The following is a 13116-nucleotide window of genomic DNA, read 5'->3' on the forward strand; positions in this document are numbered from 1 at the left end:
CTGGAAACAGCTGTTGATTTTTTGAACAGCTGTTTCCAGGTTCCCTGTTCTTTGGAGAGCCCCAGTGATGTGGAAAAAAATGCAGTGCAAGCAGCATTAATTTTTTTTTTTCATTTCTTACACACTGTGGTGGAACAGGTACTCTTTGTGAGGCAGGAATGTTTTGCTTTGCTGACTTCTGTACACAGTGCCCTGGAGAAAAATACCTCCTCAAACCCACATAACAAGTGGTAGCACAGGTCTCATGTGCTGCCTTGTCCTCTCTCTCCCTTTTTGACTCTTGTGACCTTGGTGCTGCACAGGGTAGAGAATGTTCCTGTTTGATGCCAGTGGCTTTTGTGATGGATGTGTCTCTGTGAGGGGTATTTTGGAGGAGACAGCAGAAGGCAAGAAAATGGAAATTCTCCCCCATTATCAACCTCTGAGCTATCTGTTTTCCCATGAGAAATTCTTTTGATTACTAAATTTGGTTAGTAGAAGGGACAGAGCAAATGAACTGAGTTTCCTTCCTTTTGATCCATCTAAACAATCCTAGCAAAATGACCCTATTAAGTGTCATCCTTGCCAGTAAAAGTGACTGGATTTGGAACTTGCTAAACAGCAGTGGTGGATGCCCTTAAACCTAGATCATCTGAAGTCCCACTGGATTGCAGACAGAAAACAGATGGTTATCTCCATAGGACTTGGTTCCTGCAGTCATCAGGATGGTTGTCCTTTGGAAGCAGGTATGAGACATCTTATGGGTGCTTCTAAGCCTCTGTAGAAGGTGGACCTTGCAGAATATCCAAGTGGAGGAGCCAGATCGTGATGATACTGAGCACTTCCTCTTCTGTGGGAGTTACTGGGAGGTGACACCAAGATCCAGATCTCTGAGGAGTTGTTACTGGACTTGCAGATGCACCTGGATATCGGATGCTTCAAACAAGTACAGAGGGTGTGTGGCCGTTCCTTGGCCAGAGAAATTCAAGCTCAGCCTGTGGAGGTGCTGAGAGGGCACAGTGTTCTGGCTTCACAAACATCTTGGTGACTCCACCTCAGCTGCAGGAGGCCAGCTGTCCTGCCACAGGAGACTGATTGGAAACTGTGCCTGACAAAAGTATTTTAAGTATGTGGCAGGGTCAAATGCTGCTGCACTTAATGACTTAATGGCACATAATAGCTTATGCATTTTCATGAAGCTTTTGTCTGTTGTCCATCTCTGAATTTTTATGCTGAATAAATATTTTGTGAGGAAATGCTCGTAGTGTGAAAAGTCTGTTGCTAATCGTCCTGCAGCAGAAAAATCAAATTGAAAAGTCCAGGTCTTTATAAAATGTGGCCATGACACATAATGCAGTCCTGCTTCTATCATCCTCTTACAGGTAGTGCAGTGGGGAGCTACATTTGTGCAGTCATGTGAGGGTAGAAGTAATTCCTGTCTGAGTTATCCCATGTGGGTACTGGCTCCTTGCTCAGGTTGTGGGAGAGACTATGCCAGCCAATCAATATGCTATTGATTTCATAAATTGCATTTTTAGGAACACAAGATGGACTGAGATGACTCCATGTTACCTCGACTTTGTTGCAGAGTGGTGGGTGGGAGGTGGGAATTGGCTGTCTCTGGATCCATAGACTTCATGTACCATGTCAGAGCTGTGCTCAGTGCTGCAAGGGAGGCAAGTGTAAGTCCATCTGTGACAAGAAGCTTTTTTCAATTGGTTTCACATTAACTTCTTGTAAAACTCTCAGCTCCTCTCGTTTATCTCTGTGTGTTTTTCTCAAGCCGGAGTGGCAGCTGTGGAGGGCTGATCCCAGTTAAATACAAAGAGCTCTGCAACCAGCACACACACACACAATTTCTCACCTATCTAAATTACCTTTTCGCAAAACATTCATGTTTCTTCCTTTATCTCCTTTGCTCTACACAATGTCTTAGTTTGTCCCCTGGCATTGATTTATTTTCAGTCAGAGAATGGAGAGGTTGATTGCTCCTGCCAGCCTGGGAGCCATGGGTGGTGTCATTTGGACCAGCAGCAACCAGGAGGAGCAGCAGGAAGAAATGTTCTGAGAACTGACATACTGTAACACAACATATTATTTTTATGAGAGGCACAGTGGTGGCACCCAGCTGAATTAGGAGCACAAGCCTTTTTGGTCTTTATCAGTGATTTCCTACCCATTTTTTGGTAACCAGACATTACAAAAGCTTCATTCAATATTTTAATGGAACCAGGTACTTAGCAGAGATGTGATGTAATTCGGTAGAGGCAGTGTGAATTCACAGTGTGAATGCTTTCTTCACACAGAGCTGCCTCTGTCCCCAGATGTGCCTTTTATAAAACACATTGTCCAGGAACACAGCACATGGCACAGGAGTTGATGATTTTTTAAATAAACCTAGCTATTCATCTAGCACTGCCTCTGCCTGGCAGGAGGCAACCCAAAGCTGTTCCTTGCCTCAGTTTCTTGGCAAGTGAAGGTAACACTCCCTTGTTGAGAGTGTTTTGTCCTCTGGTTTGTAGGCAGTGCTACAGCAAATATGCCAACCAGATTTCCACTGCTCTGCTGCATCTGCCAGAGCTCAGATGCCTCCTTGATAAGTGCTTGTCAGAGCTAAAAGATTCCCCATCTCAGAAATCATTCTGGTTTCCTTGGTCGGTCCCATTAAACCCTTACTGCTAAGCTTCTTCAAGGCTGCCACATATCTGATAACTTACAAGTGCTTTTCCCACTCTCTGCTCTTCTCCCCTGCCCTGCAGGGTGGCCAAGTGGGCAGCGCTCAGCCCACAGTTCTGTTTTCCTGATCGTGCCTCCACAGCAGTGCATTTCCTAGAGCTGATGGAACCTGAGCACAAAATCCTGAGCAGAACTGTCGGGACTTTGGGCAAAAACTGGTGCAAGGATAACAGACTGGTCTGGTTTCATCCTGTCACATGAATGAGTGATGGGGGAAGGCCATGTGTGCTCCAGCTTATGTCTGATAGTTTTGCTTTGCAGGACTGGCTTTGGGAGCTGAACTCTAGTGGGTGTAACCTGCTGTGATTTGTGCTGATGAAGCAATCTAATTCAAGTCTGAGCTTAAGCCATTGGCTTTGTGCAGGTCCCACCATAACTGCTTTTGGCTGTAAGTAATGAGAACCCTATTAGGCCATAGGAGCAGTGTGCCTGGGGAGGCAGGCAGCTGCATGGAGCAAGGCAGGGAATGTCAGCCACAGCAGTCCCTTTGGGTCTGCTTGGGCAGGAGATGAGAGGGGAGAAGATGGGAAGCAGGGGAGGAAGGGAGAGGGGGAGGCTCTCAGGGGGCAGGTCAGTATTCAGTGCAGTTCCCCAGCATTTGAAGCCATTCTCCAGTGCCTTCACTTACCATTGTAAACAGTGTAACATCTCAGGAGATAAACTGCAGATAGAAGAGAGGAGGAGGCAGGAACTGGAGAGAGTGAAAGAGAACCCAGAGGGGGGTTTAGACAAGGACTGAAAAGAAGGGAAGAGGAGACAGTGAGCTCCCACCTCCCCTGGGCACTGTTTCCATTGAGTGTGCTTGGTTGGGTTTGCTTCACAGAGGAAATTGCTTGGGGGAGCCTCTTCCCTGAGGGCTGGCCAGGCTTCCCTGTGCAGGCTCCAAGCTCGCTGGGATCCTGCCAGAGCCGACCCCAGGCTGCTGCTCCTGGGGGGCTGCTCCCAGGGGAGCAGAGCAGCACAGGAGCAGTGGCTGCCCCCAGACCACTCCTCAGCTAGTGTGGAAGATTACAAGGGGTGGCACAGCCCCAAAAAGCCAAGGCATTTGTTCTGATTTTCGAAACACTTCATTAATGTCATTGACAATACCAGCAGGTTCCTGAGATTAGCATGCTTCTATTTTTGAAGAGTTATTCCTCGTGGCAGGCTGCCATGCAGTGCCAGTGGCCTTAGTATCCTTTCTGTCTGGATTGGCAGGACACAGCGGTCTGTTGCCTTTTGTTAGCCTTTATGAGGACTTGCAGCTCTTTGCAGTGCTCCCCCACACCTTGGGGAAAATGTCCCCTCTTCGGGTTTCTCGGCTAAACCTGTGCAAGGCAGAAATCCCTTGTGTTTTAGGACAGAAGCCACTTTTCCTCTGCTGGGTTGAGGCAAGGCATGGGCAGCAGCTGGGCTGAGCAGGGTCTGGGGTGTGAGGAGCATGTAGGGACACAGATGGGGTTTGCAGAGTGCAGTGTGTTCCACCTCAGGGTGCTCCCTGGTTGGGCCTGGGTCTGGGTGCAGAGTTCCAGGCACGGTGTCTCAGGGGAGCAGCACATTGTGCTGAGGCAGCAGGTGAGGGATGGGGCTGCCTTGGTGCACGTTCCTGGGCAGGGCCACATCTGCAGCACTGCATCCTGCTGGGTCAGGATGTGGCATTCAGGATGCTGAAGTCACGGGGGAAAGCAGCTGGCATTCCCTGAGGGAAGGGGAGGTTCCTCTGCTCATCAGCTCAGCCCCCTTGGAAATATGAACCATGGAACCTGCTTCTCTCCATCTCTAGCTGGAAGGTGTAGGAGTGCAGCAGCACCCCAGGACCATTTCATACTGCTGTTCTCTTCTTAGTGTGTCTTTAATGCCTGATGTTGTGGTATCAGAACTATGCTGGAGTCATGGCACTCAAATGCTCTGCATGCTGCTCTTGTCTCTGTTTCAGGCTCAAGTTCCTCTTGACAGCTACTCATTAAAACCATGTTACCTTCAATTAGCCTAAGAAATGGAGGAGGGACTTGTAGGGTGAAAATTGCTTTAAAGCTTGGAAACTGTCTTCAGTTTATGCTGGGATCCTGTAAAATCAGTGAAAAATAGTTAAGAAATACCAGTTTTCCTGCAGCTGAGCTTGAGAAACTGCAAGACAGTCCCAGGCTTACTCCCCTCAGATTTCTCTGTGCCTAGGAATAGGTAAGGAGATGTCTCCTGAGAGTCATGATGGTGCTGTTCCATCTCTGTTGTGATGTTGTGATACCAAAAAATGTGACAAAAAGCAAATGGAGGTTGAAAACTCCTCTCTCAGCTTGTGTGGCTTATAAGACTGAACTTGTCTCTAGCTGTCCTATTGGTCCTTTGAGGGCCCTGGGTTCTCCTTAGGGAAGGCAGAAGCACAAGGATAATTGTGACAAACCCTTGCAAACCTTTGCTGGACATAAAAGACAGTTTTTTCCCCTGACTTCAGACCAAGAAGCTGCAAAATGCTTGGGATGCAATATGGCCTTTTTTTTTTTTTTTCTCAGGCATTAGGGCAAAAGTGGAGTGAGGAGGTGACCACAGGAGGACATCATCCTGTGGCTGGGGGGCTTGGCAGCTGTGCACTTGGGAGGGAGCAGTAAAGCAGATACAGTCATCAAGTGCCATCAAAGCAGTCCTCAACTGCCTGTTTCTCTTGCTGTGGGATCATCTTCAGCAGGGTGGGTGTATCTTAGCACACAGACTCCCATCACAGCAAGGACTTAAGATGAGTTTCTTCCCTTCACCTCTCTTACAAATACGAAAATCCTGGGGTTTGGGTGTTTAATTGACCCCTGGGGGAGTGGGAGCTGGTGGATCCTGCAGCCTCTTTCCTAACTGCTCTTTGTGCCCATGGGTGGCTGAATGGCCACTTTTGCTGTTGGGACAGCTCTGCATCAGGGCTCAGGGAGTGGAGGGCTCCTGGGTATGGCAGGGGAGCCATGCACAGCCCCTGGGCACCGTTAACAAAGTCACTGGTGGGAGTCACCCTTTGCAAAGATTTTCAGAGAAAAGTCTTCCCCTCAGCTGTGCTGGTGGAGACCCAAGGAGTGCTGATGGAGTGGAGCCAAGCCTCTACTGTACTGCCCATGAATTTGGGCTGGCTCCAGTGAGACCAGCAGTGTTACCCCAGACTTGCACCAAATCAGCAGGGTTCATTGCAGTCATGGTGGACTTACTAAGCCTGGAGGCTGAGCTGTGATTTTTCCTTTCAGTTTGGGCTCTCAGGTGCACAAATGCAGCTCTAGCTGCCTGGCTGTGAGCCTGTCCCTGCTGATGCAGGCAGAATGGGGTGAACAGATCGTGGCCTCCCTGGATGGCCAGGCCTCCCCTGATGAGCACTGCTCTGGATTCACACCAGCATCCTCCAAGCGAGCCCTCCCTGGGCATGCAGTGGCATTTAACTGAGCAATACCACCCTCCTGGGGCTCCCCTGCATCCTGGCTGACCAGGCTGTGCCCAGCACCCTGGAGCTTCAGCTGAGTCAGCAGGGCAGGACAGCACAGGAAAAGGAAAATCACTGCGAATCAGGCCTTGGGAACAGCATCTGCTTCATGGCAGAGACCGATTTAATCTCCTGAGCAATCGCCTCAATTGTAGAATCAGCAGGATGCTAATTAATTGAGAGGCACTCAGCAACAGCCACTGAGATCCCTCCTGGCTTTAAGTGGAACCCTTTTGGGTTTGGCAATTGTGGCTGGCTGCTCTCCTAGCGAGAGGGTCTGCCCTGGGGCCAAAGCCCTGTGTGGGGTGTCTGACACCAGTCACCCCGCTGCTGCCCATCCCTCTCTGCTGGCTCTGCCTGGGGCTGGGGTGTCCCCACACCAGTGAGATGATGCCACAGCCATATGATCCATGGAACCCCTCACCCTGCCTCTCCCTGGCCCCTTCAGCCTGGAGCCAGCCCCCTCACCTCCTCCCTGAAAGCCCACAAGCCGATTAAGCCCAGCATGTTAATTGGCTGTGACAGCTCATTTCATTATCCTGCACTCAGTTATTGATGGGGTGCATGTGATCAGATTCACAGCAAAGGTCAGTGCCAGGCTGGGTCAGAACACCCTGTCTGGTCCAGCCCAGCATGTGGGATGGGACTCCAGAAGCCCTGTCAGGATCAGCTGTAAACCAGCAGTAGGGTCACACAGGCAGCAGCAACATCAAGGGTGATTTTACCCCGGGGATGTGCAACCCCCTGACTCGGGAGAACCTGGAGGGTGGAAGGGAAGTGGGTATGGATGGGTATCTGGCACCCACTGGTGCAACCCACCCTTTCCAGGGCTGTTCGACACAAGGATTGGATGTAAAACCCCCGAGCTGGGGGCCAGGACAGCACCTGGTATCCAGCTCTCCCTAAACCAGCTTGGTGACTTCATCTTAGTTTTGTCTTGTGCTTCTCCTACAAGGGACAGGGATAAAAAGGGAAGGAGGGGACAAGCTGCCAGGGAGTTTGATGGAGGCTCCCCAGAGAGGAGCAATTGTTGAGTGAAAAAGCAATGAGAGATTGTGAAGAAAAATTAGTGGGTTTTGGTTAAAAGCTCCAAGATCCTGGCTGAGGCACTCATACTGAATGTGCCTTTCCAAGGAGCTGGAGAGCTGAGAGAGGAAAGTTTATGGTTGTCCCATGAGCCAGGAACTGTGGGAGGAAGAGATGAAGACCTGCTTCTGATGGAGAGGGCTGTGTTGCAAAGGGTTAAAGTGCCATCCTGGGACGGTGGTGACATCCCTTTAGCCAGCCCTCAGCCTCTCTCCCAGCATCTGCCAGCTCCGTGGCCCAAATGCATTGCAATGGGAGAGTGCATTAGTGAGAAGTGGGATGAAATCGTTAGGATTGATGGATCCCCCCAGAGCCAGAGGTATTGATCAGCTGAGGGCCAAGGAGAAGGTCAGGGGCGGAGCTGGTGGGGTGCAGGCAAGGGGAGCTGGGTGGCTGCTCCTGTGAAAAGGCTTTTGGGACTAGCAAGGAGGAAAGACTGCAGGTGGCTGCTCGAGCCCCTCCAGACACCTTCTTCTGCCTGGGCAAGGACTGTCTGTGCTGCAACCCTTCCTATGTGTACTGTTCTGCCCTGCTGCATCCCCTCCTGACCCAGGCACCCCCGGAAAACCCCTGATGCTCCAGACTCCTGGGACCTGAGGAAGTCCCCAGCCCTCCAGTCCTCCTCCCACACCCAAGCACAGGGAATTCATTCCCCCTCTGGTTTTGCCCAAGGCTTTGCTGTCCCTCCTCTGTGACAGACCTTCCTTGGCTCTGCCACCCACTCAAGAAGCTGGGCCAAGGCCCCTGCCTGGCTTTATTTTGGATGTGCTGATGAGGTCCTGGGAGTCTGGGCAGCACAAATGGAGCAGGCTTTGCTTGCCTGGATCAATCTCTGCCTGCAGAAGCACAGGAGGGCCAAAGCCACCCAGGGCTTCTGTGACCATCTGCAAGACTCCCTGAGAGACCCCCTCAGGGACATCTGTGTCCAGCCAGGCAGAGGTTTGAGCTAGAGCACCTTTTTTTCATGGGCAGCCTGCAGGCAATGGGCTGCAGCTTGAGCACAGAGGGGAGAACCCAGATCCAGCCTTGTGCAGGGATCAGCAGCATTTTGCTGTCTCAGTGGGAGGGTTGCTGAGCTCACCTGTGCTTGCTTCTTATCTTTCCAGTATTAGAAGACAAATATAATCTGCTTTAAAAAATCTCCTTGGCCAGTCTGAGGGCCTCCACACTCCTGGGAAAGTGATATGTGTTCCGAGACCCAAGTGCCCTCAGCTGCTGCCACATCCTGGTGTCACCATGAGGTGACTTTGGTATGTGCTTGTGGGACTGCCTGGTACCCAGGCAGGAGTGGGACCCCCTCCCCAACTCCTGGCCACGCTGCACATAACCAGCCAGTGGAGCTGCAGCCCATGCATGCCTGTCCCCTGTGTCCCCAAAACACAGTTGGAGATTGGGGAACTGTGGAAACTCTGAGAACAGTTGAGACTTCCCAATCCATCACCCTGCCCTTAAACCATCACAGCAGTTTGCAGCCAGAGAAGTCAGCCCTTGGGAAGGGCATTATCCCGTTCTCCAGAGGAAGGAAAGGGTGGGCAACTTTGCTCCATTGTGACAGGTGCTGTGCAATTGAAAATGCTGATTAATGCTGCCTTTGAGAACGTGCCAGCCTCTGGCCTCTGAAGAGAGGGACCCTGCTGTCTCTGCTCTGTCTCACGCCTATCAACTTGCTAAACACACACATGCTGTCACTCTGAGCCCCGGGCTCGGCTCTGCTGACAGGTATTTATTTAAAGCCTGGCTTGGCTCTGAAATGCAGCCGAGACAGAAGCAGCACAGCCCGACCAGGCATTGCTGCTGCTCCTGTGGCTGGGAGGAGGCAGGAAGGGAGGGAGGGGGCTGCTCCAAAGAGATGGGCAGGAGGTTGTCCCGTGGGCCCAAAGGCAGCCCAGAAAGTCACAGAGGGGTTGTGAGTGTGCTCTGGGGAATGGGACCTCCAGAAGAGGTGTCTCCTGTTGGTGGGTGGCTCTCCAGACCCACAAAGGGAACACCTAAGCTGAGATCAGAGTTGAGCAGCTTCATCACTGGGAGAAGGAGTTTAAGTCAGTGCAGTGCTGCACGCATGCTATGGGCACATTGTGCTCCAGGGCCAGGTACCTTCCTCTGTAAATTAACTTTGCTCTGACGTGCTTGGCTGATCAGTGCAGCTGATGGACCCAGACCTTCAATTCCAGACAGAGGTGCCTGTGCAGAGGCAGCTTTGGAAACAGCTGACCGTGAAGTCCCCAGGGCTGCCTTGTTCCTGGCCCGAGTGCAGCTGAGCCATGGGAATTTTTCTTGGCTGGTTGTTGGGCTTTTTTTTTCTTCTGGCTTTTGGACAAAATCATCCCATTGCCCTGAGGCAGAGAGGTTGTGAGCACAGGGAGGAACGGGGCTCGGAGGAGCAGCCATCCTGCAGAACTGCTGGGAGGCTCAAGCAGTGAAAAGGGGGGGACTCAGGGTTTAAATGAACAGAGAAACTTGAATGGGGCCCAGCCCTATTAGAGGGACACAGGAGAACATCTCGTTAGGGCAGAGCCCGCAGCCAGGATGGAAAATTACTGGTAGCCCAGTGTTTGGAGGGCAGGAGGCAGCCAGGGGGGACTGGCAGCTCGCCAGCCCCAGCACATGCTTTGTGGGGCATACAGGGCACAGCTCTGCCCTGCACCAGGTCACGGAGGCCGTGCTCCCTGTCCTGGGCTCGCAGGCTGCATTGCAGGGAGACAATGCTGAGCTCCCTGCAGGATTGTACCTTCCCAGGCAGCTTCAGTGGAATGTGTGGTGTCAGGCTGTGGAGCAGCAGGGCTGGCTCCTGTCTGCCCCTGTCCCTGCCCACAGCCTGAGCCCTGAGCTCACACACAGGCAGTGCCACGGTGCAGCCTCCCCTTGTCCTGCATGAAGCCCAGCAGTTCTGGGGGAACCAACATGTCCTGGGACCAATCTGGGAGCTCCGGGCAGGGTTTGAGGTGTCTCTTTTGAGGTGCCCAAGGTCCAATTGCCCCGCTGTCATTCTGACTGATTATTTTGGGGCCAGCAGGGTGTGGGCCTTTTGCTACCCTGCAGATGTAAAGCTGGGGCAGACTGTGCCTGCCCTAGGGGTGAGATGACCATCCTGGGTGGGATGCCCATCCTAGGTGGGATGCAGGAGGGGGCCCATCACCAACAGCTGGTACTCCAGCACTGCTGCCTCCAGCCCAAGCCAGCCTGGTAGCTCCATCACTATGGCCATGGCTCCAGCATGTGATCCCATGCCCATGGAGCAGCTCTAATTAGCAGAAACCTCTTCCTCAGCACAAGCACCTCCCCACAGCCACCAAAGTCACACCAGCGCACTGCTGGTTTCTGGGAGATGGCTCCTGGGTGTTTTTGAAAATAAGTCCTTGGGATATATCTCACCAACTGCTAATTCTCCTTGTTTCTCCCTCTTTTGAGCAGCTTGACTGAAACAGCCCATCAAAGGTCCGGAGCTGAGCAAGGCAGAACCAGAAGCCGCGTGCTCCAAACAATGTGTTTATTTAAGGGCAACAATAAAAACATCACACTCACGCACAACTGAGGCTAAATTTAGCTCTGACTCCACTGCAAATCGTCACTGGGCTGTGTGTGCCTCGGGGAGGAACTGAATCCCCGTGAAACCCTTCGATACAGGCCATTGATTGCACTGATCCCCTGCACAGCCAACATGGGCAGCCAGCACAGCTGCCCCAGGCTGCTTCTCCTCCTGCCCCCAAATTAGTCCTGTGTGCGGCACAGGATGCAGCCTGGGGCTGTCAGATGTGTGTCAAACCCTGGCCTGTCTCAGGGCTTGGATTCAGACCTCTGCTTCCCTTGCTGGTCACGTCTGTGGTCCCTCTCTGCTGCTGGCAGCTGTGTGCTCTGTCCATCACCAGCTTTCTCCACAGGATGGGTCCTTGTGGCACTGCCAGCGCTGGGTGCCACTGTGGGGAGGGTGGCCGAGGGGTGCAGAGGTACCTGCAGTGGGGTTAGGCGTCCCAACTCACTTCTGCCAGGTCAAGACAGCACTGTGCTTCTTGCAGCAGGAGCTCTGAGGAGGAATGGGATCATTCTGGAACATTTTTGTTAGAGTTTTACGGACTTTTCCTTCTTTTTCATAAAATCTCTCCAGGTTTCTTCCAGAGTCCTGCCACCTCCCTCTTACCATCGATGGTATCAATGGGTTCAGCAGTTCTGGCCCCTCTGCCTCATCACTTGCAGGTGTGACTGGTGAGGAGGAGATAAATCCCAAGCATGAAAAATGGTTTATTCCCATAGAGATCCCCGGCAACTGAAAGAGAGGGAGGTTTAAATTCGCCCAATGCCAGGAAGATCTGAATCCAACCATATCTCATCCCTGACCAGTTCAGAGGAAACGCCTTGGCTGCTGGACCCACAGAAGAGAGTGAAAGGCAGCCCTGGATGCACGGAAGATCTGGCCCCATTTAAGTGCTGGGGGCTGGGCTGGCTCCTAGTTGAGGGATTAAAGGGTCCCTGTGGTCCCTGACATCACGGGCTTTTCCTCCCCTTGAGGTGAGAGGGCGAATGCAGCCTGCATGCAGAGCTCCCGGTGACTCAGCGGGAGAGGTTGAAATCAGCTGAAAACTGGTCGCCATCCAAAAAGCCTGGGACAAGCTGTTAAAACGGATGTACTGGGGATGGAGATGAATGTCTGCATGGGCAGACCTTCCTCCAGCCCCTCAGCAGCTGTTTGTAGGATGAGCTGCCCGTGGCCACTCTCTCAAGGTGCCCAGCAGTGAAAGGTGCCCCAAAGCAGAGGGGTTTGTTGCCACTGTGGCTGAGGAGTGATGAGGCTGAGGTCTGATTCAACCCAGGTGCTGAGGAACCAGGCACACTGAGGGGAGGTGATGGGGTCCTCAGCAGTTCCCCATGGGGTTGTTTTAGGAAGGGCCAGTTTTGGATGGCATGCCCTGTGCAGTTTCCTCAGGCAACTTGGGAGTGGAGGCTGTTACATACCTAACTGTGGGGAAAAAAATGAATTAATGTGATACCAAAGAGACACAGAGGAAGGAGTAGTGGCAGAATAGGTCTGCCCAGCTTAGAAACAAGTGGAATTCAGCCCTTGCTCTAGGGGCAGTCTAGGACCCTCTATCCTCACTGGACCAGCTGTCCCAATTCAGAACAATTCAGGTGATTCAGAACCTCCTGCTCTGCCCCAAACAGCTGCCACCCAACACCCCCAGCATCAATATGAGGGGGCAGTCATGCCCCCAGTCATGGCCTTCACTCTTGGGTGTTCCTTCAGACTCCATGACTATCACCATCTGCACTCCCTGGCACCTCCAGACCATGACAGCCCTGCTGTGCTGACCCTCACTGCACAGGTCCTCCTTATCCCAGGACCACTGATCCCCTTGACCGTGACCACCCCATGCTCAGGGGAACCTGCATTCCCATGTTTCGGAGGACCCTCAGGTCATCCATGTTTCTTTTCCTGGATACTCCCAGGCCCTTTGTCCTTTGTGGCCCCACTTTCTAGGACTCCCTAGACCCCTTAGCCATAATGGCCGTGTTCCAGGTATCACTTTTGCAGAGGCCCCTTCTTGCCCCGGATCCTCCCGGAGCATCTTGATTATCACCACCCACTCCTCTCGGGGAGACCCAGACCCCGTTGTACCCCAGGCTCCATACCTGGGGCTCCCCAAGGCTCCCACTGTGCCCTGCTCCTGCGACTCTATAACCACAGGGACCCATTGGTCCCATTGGCCATCACAGTCCAGCTCTGGGATCCACATGGTACCCTACAGGGTGACTTGTGCCACCCCCCCCCCAGCGTCTATCACTGCATCTCCCGTGAAAACCCCTGCAGCCTCCATCCCTTGTGTAGCCCCCAGGGTGCCTCCATCCCTTGTGTAACCCCCGGGGTGCCTCCATCTCCCGTTCGCTCCCTCCTCCCC

The sequence above is a fragment of the Pseudopipra pipra genome, chromosome 14 (genome assembly GCF_036250125.1).
Source record: "Pseudopipra pipra isolate bDixPip1 chromosome 14, bDixPip1.hap1, whole genome shotgun sequence".
NCBI classification, from domain to species: Eukaryota; Metazoa; Chordata; class Aves; order Passeriformes; family Pipridae; genus Pseudopipra; species Pseudopipra pipra.